General features: G+C 35.3%; 1 long non-coding RNA gene across 1 annotated transcript; it reads right to left on the bottom strand.

Annotated features, from left to right (window-relative positions):
• Positions 1-3,406: 3,406 nt before the first annotated feature.
• On the bottom strand, positions 3,407-13,181 carry LOC145673912 (uncharacterized). The gene is made up of 2 exons (XR_014128845.1): positions 12,785-13,181; positions 3,407-8,630 (listed from the first exon to the last, which is right to left on the bottom strand). It is a non-coding gene; the product is annotated as an uncharacterized LOC145673912 (long non-coding RNA).
• Between the last annotated feature and the right edge of the window lie 1,184 nt (positions 13,182-14,365).

The following is a 14,365-nucleotide window of genomic DNA, read 5'->3' on the forward strand; positions in this document are numbered from 1 at the left end:
CGGCCCTGAACACTGAATTATGGCTGGTTTGGATAGGAATTGATTAGTCTATCAAAACGTAAAGCCAAAGACCTTTTAACCAGCCACACATTTTCATTGTTTCAATTTTATCGATCTCGCACCAATTTCTTAATACATGATGATATATATTACATACACTAAACATTTACACTATGATATAATATTAACACAACTTTCGTTCGAAATCAGAGTGAACGGAAAAATTTCAAAATTAGGACTACTTGGAGGTAGTTGTAGCTATTTACCATTAGTTAAAATTACAGTTTTCAATATATATTTTATTTGCAGTAACATTTTCGGTATATCTTGTTCAGACGCATTCTACTCCATTCGAACGCGCAGGACAGTTGATTTTAAATCTCTATTTTTTTACAAAAAATAATCGTTATAGCGCCCCGAAGCCAGATTTCTAGCCCAACACTAAAATAATCGCTAGACAATAATTCCCTAAAAGCACTTGTATTATCTATAGTCTACAAGGAACAAATTGTCCTATAGATAAGAATACTTAAAATATCTTACCTTAGCTGATAAATTCGTAAATTTTATCAATTATAAAGCATCATCGTATTGTGTTGAAAACTTCCTCAGAGTGATGCGGTATCTCAGTGGTAGACTCAGTGCTTAAAGTGACATCAGATGAGGTGACGGTATGAAACAAATATGACTACTTAGAGCAGTAATTGTGACAGAACCCTAAAGAGCATCTCTACTTCTAACATTTTAGCACCACTTTTGACGTGAAAAATCTATAGAAATTGAGAGAGAGTGAGGGCTAATATAGTAAATGTTTTACTCCCCACTATCATCAGCCTAACAAAAATAAATATTTATAAAACGAGAAATAGAGCAAATACCAACGGAAGTTATTAAGAATCTCGGAATAACAATAAAGAAGAAACTATTTAAACTTATTAATGAAATTTACATCTCGGGGAAAGTACCAAGAGACTTCGAGAAAAGCGTACTGTTCCCTATCCCGTAAAGAAAAAGTGCACGGAAATGCGAAGAACACAATATGTTTGCTTTCCCATACATAAAAATTACTGTGCAAAATTATCGCACAACGAATGGAAAAGAAACTCGAAGAATATCGGAGGACCAGTTTGGATTCAGGAGAAAAAGGGGAACAAAGGAAGCAATACTGTGTCTACGGCTAATCATGGAACAGCACGTCAGAATAAACAAACCAATTGTGATAGCATTTATAGATATAGAAAAAGCTTTTGACAATGTAGATTGGAATATCATGTTGAGAACATTGAAGAACCTGAAGGTGGATTACAGAGACAGAAGAATAATATAAGCCTACCAACTTTACAGGAACCAGACGGTTGTTATAAGAAGAGATCAGAAGGAAGCAAGAATAAGTAAAGGAGTAGAGCAAGGATGTTGACTTTCACGACTCCTGTTCAATATATATATATAGAAGAGGCTATGAAAGAATTCTTTGATAAAAACGAGAAAGGAGTAAAAGTTAATGGCCAGGTTTTCAGCACAATAAGATTTGCTGATGTCATAGCACTGATAGCAGAGAATGAAAAGGACTTATTCGTACAGGAAGCACTTTCAAACTTGAACGACCAACTGGAAAAAACGTGCAAAATGAAGATAAATAAGAAAAAAAAAACAAAGTGATGAAGTGCACAAGAGCAAGACAGGAAGAAGCAAACGTATGGCTAGAGGGAGAGAAAATAGATGTTAAGACTTTCCTCTATTTAGGAGAAGTGAAAAAGACGTAAGTTCAAGAATAGCGCAGGCTAAACAAGCATTCAGGACTGCTAACATCAAGAAATGTGTCGTTAGACGTTCGAAAAAGATTTATTAAGACCCTGGTATGAAGCGTGGCGCTTTATGGATCAGAGACGTGGACATTGGGAAAAGCTGAAATATCGAAGCTGGAGCATTTGAAATGTGGTGTTGGCGCAGATTGCTGCGCATAACATGGACCGAAAGGAAAAAGAATACGTACTAAGGGAAGCTAATGAAGGACGACAAATCATGAAGGTAATAGGAAAAAGAAGAAACAGCATGTTTGGCCATCTCGACATTCCAATTGGATCACCGTGTTGATGGAGGGAAAGGCAGAAGGAAAATCAGGAAGAGGAAGACCAAGGATAGAATATCTAGACGCAGTTACGAAGAAGAGACCTTATCAAAGTATAAAACAAATCTCCCAAGGAAGAGAAAAGTTCTAAAATTCCTATGTTCCCCACCAACCTATGATTAAGGAGAGAGAGAGAGAGAAGAAGAAGAGAAGATTTTGCTTGACCATATCGGCGAACTAAATGTGGAAGAACACGTATGGTACATTTACTTAAACATTGCATTTACAATAACATAGTGATCCAACGTGGTCTTTAAGTGCATATGCCCATTTGCTTTTTCGTCTCGTTTTCAAGGCTTTGTAGGCACTTTCGTCTCGTCTCTAGCATCTAGTATTTAATGATTCTTTCCAATCTCATTTCCATTTTCAAAAGCTTCAAAATTTCAGGTATTTGGACTCGTCTCGTGTCGTGGTCAACACTAATTTTCTTATAATTGTAAATACAGAAGTCAAAAGAATAATTTTGAATGTAAAAAGTAGTCCTGTCGATGCCAGGAGCTGATCCTGGTTAAATATTTTAGGCGGGCGATATGGTAGTTAGAACTGTTTGAGGGGGATGGAATTGCTCGCATAAATGTTAAAAAAAATCAAGAGCACAAATTCTGACATTGAATAGGGTGATAGAGAATTGATATTTACTTTCGAAGAAGCAGCAACGAAATCTTTGATATAATGAACATATTTTTTTGACAATGCTAACGTCATGTACTTATTTCTGTGTAAAGTGTGTTGTTCTTTTTCTACACGCAAATTACAATTTAAATCAGTTACTTTTGCCGGTATGCCATACCGGCCGATTTTCTAACTTTCGGATGCATAACCGGCTCATACCGGCTCACTTTAAGCACTGGGTAGACTTTCATCTCTAGTGCGTGGGGTCAATGGTTCGATCCCAACCCGCACTAAGTGAACTTCGTGGTGGACATCGCTTTTTTCGGAGTTGTCTTGTTTCATAAATTTCTTGATTAAACCATTACCATCAGTGCTTCCGTTAGTCTTAGTGCATAACCATGATGTGAAAAAAAAAAAAAAACTCTCACCTAAAACTGTCTTTTTATGCTTGCTCTTTCCTATCTATTGGTTTACGTTAACGTCACGTAAAATTTGAGTTTTATGTTGCGATAATCTGTAGAGCAGTTATAGTTGTTTTTTGCAATCCGCAAGCTCTGCGAATATTGTTATGTAATGAGGCACCTAGATTATAATAAAGATCCTTTATTCGAGTACCGAAGTAAATCATGATCAGGGGACAGGACCGATTGTAAAAAAGAATCAAAATTATCACAGTTCCTTTTATTTCACATTAGCACTACACACTTATTATATAACAAAAGCACTTTTAAAAAATATAGTTTTAAACTTACTTTTTACATATTACTGTTGGCTTTACTTTCCTTTATTCAATTTTACAGATACAAAATCTTTACATTATCTTTGATTATTTCCACCTGAAATTAAGATTGCAATACATATATAAATCTTGTTACAAAGGACACAAATCTGTAAAATCTACAAAGAAATATGTATACCAGGGTTGACTAAAACGAGGGTTTTTATTGAAAAGAACAAAAAACCAGGTTTTTTTGGTTTAAATAATTTACTCTATGTATTTATAATAGATATGGACAGAAATTAGTTTGTTTCGCCTCGGTGTTAATATGCAACAACAAGGTTATGCTGGAAGAGGTCACATAAGCTTAAAGCGGAATCCAAACCGCTTCTCGACTTACATCCAAGAGAAATTGTCCATTTGGACACGAAACCGGGACTAACTGGTTACAAATGCGATTGCCGACTCACTCACTAATGACTCCTGATAAAAATACGTTGTACTGATCTTTACATAGGCCTACTTGTTAATACAATTGTCAAGAGTCATTTCAGAAGGACAAAAAGATAAACAGTTACACACGTAAAAACATTATACCAGAATTATATATAAAAATCGGGAAACTCCCGCCTTCGCCATTGGGAAAATCCTGTTATTACTTTAAATGTATTTGTATGTGTAAAATTTTAAGGTCAACGTATCATAATTACTCCGCTAAATCTGAGGTATTAAATTACAAAATTGGTATGTAAATATCATTCAATAAAATTAAAACAAAGTCAAATCCAAGTCGATGTTGGAAGCTACGTAGGCAGTTGATAAATTTTGCCAACTTCTTTCAATATAATTAAGCAACCTTGGCTTCTTTATTAAACAACAGGCATTCATTCAAGTAGAAATATATAATTTGATTTCATTTTATGCCTAGGCTTAACATCCGTATAAAATACCAAGGTTATCACGGAGAAGACTTTCGCTTAAGGAACACCTCAAATCGCTACTTGAAAGATGGGTTGTGGTTCGACCGAGAATTGAAAACGGGACCCCCTGATTAAAAAGTGAAAAGTAGATAAAAGTAATGCGGATAGTTTGATATGTGGAAACGTCACCATGGAGTTCACACGATGTAAAGCATTTTTCGTTTTTTTTTTTTGGTTTAAACCAATTGTTTTTTCTTTAAAAAAAAAAACAAAAAAAAACAGCTGGTTTAAACCAGCCAACCTTGGCAAAAACCATGGGTTTTTATTGAAAAAACAAAAAACTTTTTTTTGGTTTAAATAATTTACTCTAAATATTTATATTACATATGAGCAGAAATAAGTTTATTTCGCCTTGGTGTTATTATGCAGCAACGGGGTTATGCTGGAAGAAATCACATAAGCTTAAAGCGGAATTCAAACCGCTTCTCGGCTTACAACGGAAAGAAATTGTTTTCCATTCGGACTTGAAACCGGGACTAATTGGTCACAAATGCGATGAGTCTGCCGGCTTTTACGAAGGACTCCGGATTTTAAAAAACTTTGTACTGATCTTTACATACCTGTACATTCAAGAGTCGTTTCAGAAGGACAAAAAGGTACACAGTTGCACTATTGAAACGATTACACAGAATTATATATAAATCGGGAAATTCTTGCCTTAGCCATTGGGAAAATCCCGTTATTACTTTAAATGTAAAGTAATAATGAAAAATCCCATTATTGCTTGGCATATAAAATTTTATGGTCAACGTATCATAAGCAGTACGCTAAAACTGAGGTATTAAATTACAAATTTAGTATGCAGATATCACTCAATTAAATTAAAACTGAAAGTCCAATCCCAGCTAATATTTGGAAGCTATAGGCAGTCGATAAATTTTTGCCAATTTCTACCTATACATTTAAGCAACCTTGGCTTCTTTATAAAACAACAGACATTCAGGCATACAATTTGGTTTCGTTATGTGTTTAGGCTTAGCATCCTAATGTAATACTGAGGTAAGAAGACTTTCGATTAAGTGACAACCGAACATCTACTTGGTTTACACTTGAAAGAAGGGTTGTGGTTCGACCGAGAATTGAACATGGGACGCCTTGATTAAAAGGTGAAAAGGAGATAAAACTAATGCACATGATTTGATATGTGGAAACGTCACCATTAAGCCCATACGATTTAAGGCCTTTTTCGTTGTTGTTGTTGTTTTTTTTTTTTTTTTGCTTAAACCAGTTTTTTTTTTTTAAAAAAAAACAGCTACTTCAATATTTTAAAGATATATAGCGTACAAAATACTGTATAACACTAAAAATCTATACTAATCAGTAGAAAATCGTTTAGAAAAAAAAATCAATACCTACAATATGAGAAGCAATGAAGAGAAAAATGTATACAGTGACGGGGACAAATATCCTTACTGCTGACGTCCCCATTAAACAACCAATTATCAATCAAAAACATATAAATTAATAATGAAGCTTTATTTATTTTTTAAGTAATATATTAGGTAGTCTAAAAAGCATTAAGCTTTCGGCACCGAGATCCCTAAAATCTCAGGATATATGAGTTGCAGTGGATCAGGCCTAACAATTTGACAGCTCACATTTGAAACTATAGATGGGTAAAAACTGTTGGAATTCTTATAATCAGGCGTAAGGCATAACACCGTGAAAATGAGTGAATTTTCCTCAGAACTGTGGTACATTTTAACGTTTTATTTCGATAGAAGTTCAAATGCTGAATGAAGAAATTTAATTGCTTATGGTCAAGATCTCTTATCAAAAGCAAATCAAAAGATGGTTCAATCGCCTTCGTTCTGGAAATTAGGCCAGCCAAGATGCTCCTCGCAGTGGGCGGTAGATCCCGGCAAAAGTGAATTGTATTTTTTTGGCAAAAGTCGAGCAAGATCGGCATGTAAGTAGTCATGACATCGCAATCATTTTGGATTATATTTACATGTCTCGGTATCCTTCCCGGTGATCCCGGCCCGCAGCTGAATGGGTTGAATTTGGAAGTTAATGCGATCGGAGTTTCACTGTGGATTTCAGCGACCGCGAAAACTGAAATCAACACTAATATCGGTCATTTTCTACTACTTTTACATGTCCCGGTAAACGCTTGCCGTGAGACCACCCCCGCTGTTCGAATTTAGAAGAAAGAAAAAAAAAACGCTTCGTCTGGTTCCCAGGTCACATACAGTCACACACATAGACTAACAAGCAAAGTCTTTATCTTATTTATATTAGATTATACATTTGGAAATATCAGAGAGCATTAATAAAATTAAACTGATCAAAGCACTAAATATTTAGTAACACTTGTGTTAGTTTTTTTATTAATATTAGAAAAATAAGAGGTAGAGCTTTAATAGTTTTCATTTTAAAGAACATTTTTAATTTGTAGTTAAATGACAAGTGGAGAAAGACATTTTATTTATTTCTATTAATATGTATACTACAAAAAGAAAGGAAATGGAACCTTTTTTTTTTCTTAGAGAGCACAATTGAGTAGTTACAACAAAATTGATCGAAGGCAAAAAAAAAAAAAAAAAACGTTAAGGATGGTTTTCACATCTTTTTCCTCAATAGTACTCTTTTCTATAGATCTCCTTATTAAATACACATTTTAAGCCGATTTTGAAACTAGACACGGGCTGAGAAACACGATGGGAGAAAGTAATTATAATCGCACTAAGGTTCTCATTTGAATATAAGTTTTGAAGTACATATTTGGAGGTGGTTTTATTGTGGTTGTTCTTATGTGAGCTTTACCCCACCCCGAAAGAAAATAAAAAAAGACGACTAGGTATTTTGGGGAAAATTCCAACAACCACGGTGGCAAATTTCACATGACCGCACATGAATGTTAAACTGTGCGTTTGTTGAGATTAGAACATCGAGCATCACGACCTGCTGCTGCTGGGTAGAACGATAAGCTCGACCTGTACTGTTGACAATTAACGCAATTATATCTAACAATTTACAAGAAACTGCTGCAACTGGTCAACAAACAGTGTACCGTATACAACGCTGACAACGACAGCGCATACATCATTAACAAAATCGAGACAACTTGGCTGTGAGTTTTTAATACCTCCTCCATATAGGCAGGACTTGGAACAGACAGATTATTATTTATTTTGATTTCTGCGGAACACTCTGAATGATGCCAAGTTAGCTTTAAAAGAGACTTGGGAAAACGACGTGTCACAATTTTATGACCAGAAACTATGGAACCACAAAGATAAAATTATGATGAGGAATGTTTTTTCATAAATCACAATAAATATCTTCTCAATCGTGGCCTTCAAAGGCTCAATACTTTTTAGACAACCAGATAAATTTAATGTTTTGTCTTATTCGGCTTCTTTAAATTAATCAGTCAAAATAAATACACAAAGGTTTTTATGATTGTATAGTTACGTACCCGTTACAAAAATAACTTATGGCACAGAATAAAACTGAAAACTATGCAGTGTCGTTTAAAAAGACGTTCTGCTCATCAATCTGTCTAAAAATCTTATTCTTACTCACAAGCGGAAGTAAAACAAATAACTTTGAAACTTGTTCAGTTGTTCTATAACATTTGTTCTAATTCTAAAATTTCTGTGCAGAAAATTACAGAAAAAAAGACTAAAAAACTGTACACATCATAGTTAACATATTTTCTACATTTACAAAATAAAAAAAAAAACATTATTGAAAACTACTACATTTGCACTGTACCTTTAATAAAAACGCCAATTAAAACCGTTAACGTCTTCTTTAAATGAAGGTCCAGCGGATGACCCTGGCTCGACTCCTAGCAGGATCTCAAGTGTTTCGAATCCCACGTTAAGCTTGTTGGACAACATCGTGTTCGTTGGTTTTCTCGGGGCACTCCTGTTTCCTTCCACATCTCATTCCACCAACTTCTCCATCATCATTTACTTGCTTAACTCAATTGCCTTAGCTTAAATAGTATAATCGTGGGAGTTAAACTGAAAAAAAAATATATTTTCCCCCACTTTAAGCTGTAGGTCCAAATGTGTCATATATTCTCACTGCTGAACGAAACCCTAAATCCCCATTCAACGCAACTAAATTAGAACATGAATTGACTACATTTTGAGCCTCCTTCGCTGCTTCTATACATCAAGCATTCTTCGCTGCTTCTAACCACCGAGAATTCTTCGCTGCCTCTATCCATTTTTGACACCTGTCAAAATAAAGAGACAACAAAAATATGGTAAGTGCTTAAAAAGTCATGGTAAGTGGCTTATTACAAATACTTTTGTTACTTGTAATATCATTACAATATCGGAATATGAAACAAGCCAAAACTTGCTATTATCACTTTAACTTATCACACAAAATGTACCCTGTTTAACTGTTCCAACTTATAAGATTATTGATCTACTTTTGACTCTCTTTGTTGATCTGAGTACCCGAAGAAAATAATTAAAGACATCAATCTCCATTCCAATTGATATATACGAGATGCGCCTCGTAAATATCCAGATAATCCAAACACATCAGTTACAAACACGCAACTATGCCAAAGGAAGCGTACACTTGTTAGTGGAAGCTTCAAATTTCAGCTATTCTCTCGTCATGTTTTCAAGATATCGGACGGTTCACAAGCTCACCAAACACATCAGCCAAAATTTAGACCTAACTTAGTTTCAAGTAAGTTTCACATTTTTTGCCCCATTCAAGGGAATCATACTCGATAAAATATTTTTTCCACTACTAGGAATAACTGGTACATAGGTCTCCGCTCATCCCGATAATAGGCGTATATCATCACTTTTCTTCGGAAAAGTTAATAGATCTAAAATTACAACAAGATGCTCGAAAGTATCAGGGACTAGTGAACAAAAATAGGGCTCCCGGAATATAGAAGCTTAAAGCCGGATAGTAAATGAATGTTGCCACCTACAATATTAGAGGACTACATAATATCTAATTTCGAAGTAATGATTAGCATTACCAGTACTATAATGAGAAAAACATGCTGGGTATGATTTGCTTATGCTCATAATACGAAAAAGAAATTAATTACAATGACCACTACTGGCTTCAAATATTTAATACGAATATTCTTATAATCCCACAAAAAAGTTGAATTTACACGTGCAATATTTTACTCACAATGTAATCTAAGTCGCGTAACAATTGAGGTGAACAAGACAGAGCTCAATCATAAGCGTCGTGGTGGCAATCACAAGTGGAGAATTCCCTTACAAAAGGATCACAACATCCCAATTTTACCATCTTGTAACACGTACTCTTCAGAAATCAATCCTAGTGAAGACAGCATACTTTTTAATATTCCACGATTATGCTCTGAAGCTAAGAGACAGTGATGATAGTGACAGAAATAGTGAAACGAAAAATGTGAAGGTGGGAAGAAACAGGACCACATCAAGAAAATCCACGCACACGGCGTTTGTCCATTACAAACCTCACTTGGCGGGAGGTAGGATTGAGCCAGGAACCCCACATGTCAATAGTGAGCGCTATACCAGTGCCACCAAAGCTCTATATATTTAATATGTGCTTGCAGCAGATAGTCTCAGCAGGTTACGTACGATGTGGCAACAGAAAAACACTTTTCAGCTTCAAATATCTATCGTTTCTAATTTTGCTTAATATATAGCAATAAGATACACAACAAACGTAACTTAAAATTTAGCTTGTTGAAGTTTGGCGCCCAATCAGCAGCAAGCCTCTGTGAGACGTGGATTTACAGGTGGAATCCACAACCACAATGAGGTATTCAAATTTTATAATGTCTCTCACAGAGAATCGAATCATGACCATGTAACTAACAGATCAAAGGAGAAGGCTAGTTTAGGTTATTTCCTATTCTCATTGTTCTTATTTGTTTGTTATTACTATACATTGCAGAATGAAGATGCCTTTCTCTAAATTCTAATTTATAATATTAAAAAAGGTGCATCACGAAATATGAATTGCAAAATCACTGTCATATTTTGTACATATAATGCAGAAATAGTTTTTACTACGTGTTTTTTTGCTTCAGAGTATACTATCCATTTCAGCAACTGGGCTACATGATACAAGCATCTATAACTTAACGTTAAATCAGAACCATATGAACTCACATCAGCAATCGAACCTGGACCTCTCGCGCCGAAGTTGCGTACGCTAACCGTATGGGCAGAATTAAATCCGATATACATAATTTGTAAGATACAAACTGATATACAGGTAATAAACATTAGACATCCATACGTTATGATCAATAATAGTTATTGCTTTCAAATATTTATTTTCTTTAAGTTGCCACTACATAACAGTTGTACTACATTATAATGAGAAAACAGGTTGACTTTATCGTTCCTGGATACCGTTTGGTCTTCAGACGTGTGAAGTTTAATTATACTGTTTGGAGCAAAGTGATAAGATGTGATCAAGATAAAAAAAAAGAAAGAAAATTTCCCATACATCTTACCAGCGTTCCCTACTAATCTAGTGGCTAACGTAATCTTTGGTGCATGTGCTCTCAGGTTCGATTCCATGTAAGAGCACTGAAATCTGAACGCATCATGGTGGTTCCGATTTCACCTTAAACTGTAGGTCCAAGTCTCATATAGCTTCGGTCTGAAAAGGTACGTTCAATTTTAACAAAGAAACGCTCAACACTAGAGAAGCACGAATTCAACTACTAGAATCTTGTAGTAATGATCTAACATTGGAAAGAAAATTGTTGCTTTTATTTATTAAAGTTTAACGTTAAGGTCAAGATGAAATCTGAACCACCACAGAGTGATCAATTTCAAGGCTAATCCGCCCAGAAATTGAACACAAAACTCTGTGAAAAAAAAAAAGTGTGCATACCAGATACTAGTCCACCTGGGAAGAAAAAAAAAATGTGAAGTTTGTAACTACCGATATATTATCTTCATATATGCACATTTTAATTTTTCACGCTCACAGAGACTTAAAGTGAATTCGATAAAATCCATATAGGTTCAGGTGAGTTATTTTTCTTATTGAGGTTTATTAAACCCTAATAAATACTACGTTTTAGTCCTCAATGCTGGTGTAGTGGCTAGCGCGTTCCCGTGTTTGATTCCTGGCTGAATCACAAAAATGTATTTCTACCATTCACTTTCATTAATCATCGGTCTCTTTAAGAGAATATTCGTCGGGTATTAAACTAAAATAATATTTTTAAACACGGCATTTTCTCGGCAAAGTTTGGTTCATAGTGATTAGAAGATTGGAACTAGGAGAATTATTTCTTGACGCAGCACGGGATCATAATAACCTGAAGAAATGAAGGCTGGAAAATAGTACGGAGAGTTATGACTCTAAAGGTACTGGGATGTGAGTTATTTACATTCAGTTTTGATTCAAATACATCAGTTTATCATACCTAAATTATAAGCAAGACTTTTTTTTTTGTCATACATATATAAAGTGTCTCAATTTATAACGGCCGCCTCAGATCCGTCGGCGGCGGGAGCTCATGTGGTCCGGATTCCACGTTAATCAGCAGGTCCACGTCTCATATAGCCTCGCTGCTGAACGGGACGTTAAACTCAAAATCAACTCAACTCAGATCCGTCGGCGGCCTAATTGAAAACACGCTTCAACTGCTTATCGATAAGTAGAGCCGCTTTGAAAATGTAGAGTAGAAGCGTTACGAAAGTTAGGACTGATTTTTTTAAAAATTGAATGTAATTTCTTCTCCAGCGTGCATTAGCGCCTAGCTTGTATCACGGAGCAAATCTCGTGCAATTAGTTCTTTAGGGAATTTGAGTAATGTTGCTCAAAAATACTGTTTATAGCTATAATGATTTTGTGCTCCTAAAGTAAACCAAATTAAGATTCTCTATTGGTACACCTATTCTTAACTTGCACTTTGAAGATGAAAGGGCCTGTTTTATATTTCCACACCTTTAAGCTTACATTTACACTAATCTTTATTCTACTGTGCCTTACACAACCATAGGGTTAACTTTACAATGCCCGCTCCAGCTAGTACAGTCACTTAGAAAAGAGAAATTATACTCTATTAATTTTACAAAAATAGGTCAAAACATGCCTAATCTTAAGCTAACCCATTTCTACTCTCACTGTACTTATCTTCTAACTTACTCTACCCTACCCTTCTACTATATCCTTTTAACGCGTGCCTACTTATCGATGCGCCGCTGGAGCGTGTATTGTAGAGTGTACCCAAACTGCTTAAAGCACACAGAACTGAAATCAACAAAATTTTGATAAAAGTTATTAGGATTAATTTTGTGAATACCGTACTGGTTATTGACTATAACCTCACAACAACAAATATAAATCCATGTATCTAATTACAAGTATTAAACTACAACTGCTTACCTTGCAATGTTCTTCGGGAACCGAAAAACCATAGTTTCTGGAAAAGTGCTGGTACATCCAAGCTGGTACATCGCAGCATTTTCTTCCTGTAAAATAGTGATCCCTTGACATACGATCTATACGCTGATGAAAGTCTTGCGCAGCGCTTTGATTCATTAGGCCCTATGAAATAAAATAAATTCCACGAGACGCTTACACACACACAAAATCCACGACCAGTTATTGTTCTGAAGTCGAAAAATTGTATTAAAATATTAAATTGTTCGCACTAATTATCTTAAGTCGCGGCACAAGTCACAATCAAAACTAGCACTTGACGCAAAAATAGCACTTGTATAAAATAAAATTAGTATACGAAACGGGAGTTCTACAGTAAACCAAACCGTAATCACATACAGGATTTGCTATTCCCGCTAAAACGATAAAGATGGATGGCTACCTTCTGAAACAAGAGAATAGCGGTATGCGAGAGTGAGCAACACTAGCGACAAAAAATCTCACATGAACAAAATCTGAACTAAAACAGTATTCATCCGGGTTCCATTTGAGTTTCCTGGGGCTGGTGTACACTATTTATTGTGCACTCCATTTGTAGACTTCGAGTGTGCATCCTCGAAGTGTGCACTATGCACTTTTGGACACGGCCATAGTGTGTGATGACGACATAAATTTAAAAAGATATTTTTTTGTTATGCCTATTCTTATTTTTTGGCAAATTTATATTTTGCATTCAAAAGGCTGAAATTTTGCACACTCGTTCAGTGCACCCCTTAGTATTTTTCAGATGTTTTCAGATCTCTGCGTGAAAACAGGGGGGTCCAGAGGGGAAAATGTAAAAAAATAAATAAATAAATAAATAACAAAATAGCTTTTTCCGCGATTCAGATGGAGACATACGAATGGTACCGTTTGAAAGGCTGTTCTATTCTAAAGAGAATGACGTACGAACCATGATCCTAGGATGAATAGGGATGTTTCAGGAAACTGTCACCTGATATCCTCTTTTATACTGGAATCTGGGATATTTGGGGGATATTATTTTTCGCGGGCTTACTTTTGCACCTAGAAGATTGAAATTTTGCACATTTATTCAATGCACCCCTTAGTATTTTTCAGTGTTTCAGATCTCTACCTTAAAACAGGGGGTTGGTCCAGAGAGGTAAAAACTAAAAAGGATATTTTTAACAGAAAATCCCTTTTTTCGTGATTTTTCCGCCCCAGATACACGATGGAGACATTTGAATGGTACAATTGAAAATCTTTTTTATTCTGAAGAGAATAATGTACAAATCACGACCCTAGGATAAATAGAGATGTCTGAGTAAATTTTTATATTACATGCGGGTTATTTGGGGCATTGTGGGGATGTTCTTAGCTCATTGTTAAATATTTTCCCCGCCCTCAGTATTCAAGATAGCTTGAAATTTTATACACACATTTAGTACAACCCTTAGTATTTCCCAGTTGATTTTGAGATATGTACGTTAACACAAGAGAGTCCAGAGGGGATGAAAATTTGAAAAAAAAAATCAGAAAAATCCCGTTCTCTCTATTTCCCGCTTCAGGGACATGATAGGGAAA

The sequence above is a fragment of the Thermobia domestica genome, chromosome 17 (assembly GCF_964235325.1).
Source record: "Thermobia domestica chromosome 17, izTheDome1.hap1.1, whole genome shotgun sequence".
Classification (NCBI taxonomy): domain Eukaryota; kingdom Metazoa; phylum Arthropoda; class Insecta; order Zygentoma; family Lepismatidae; genus Thermobia; species Thermobia domestica.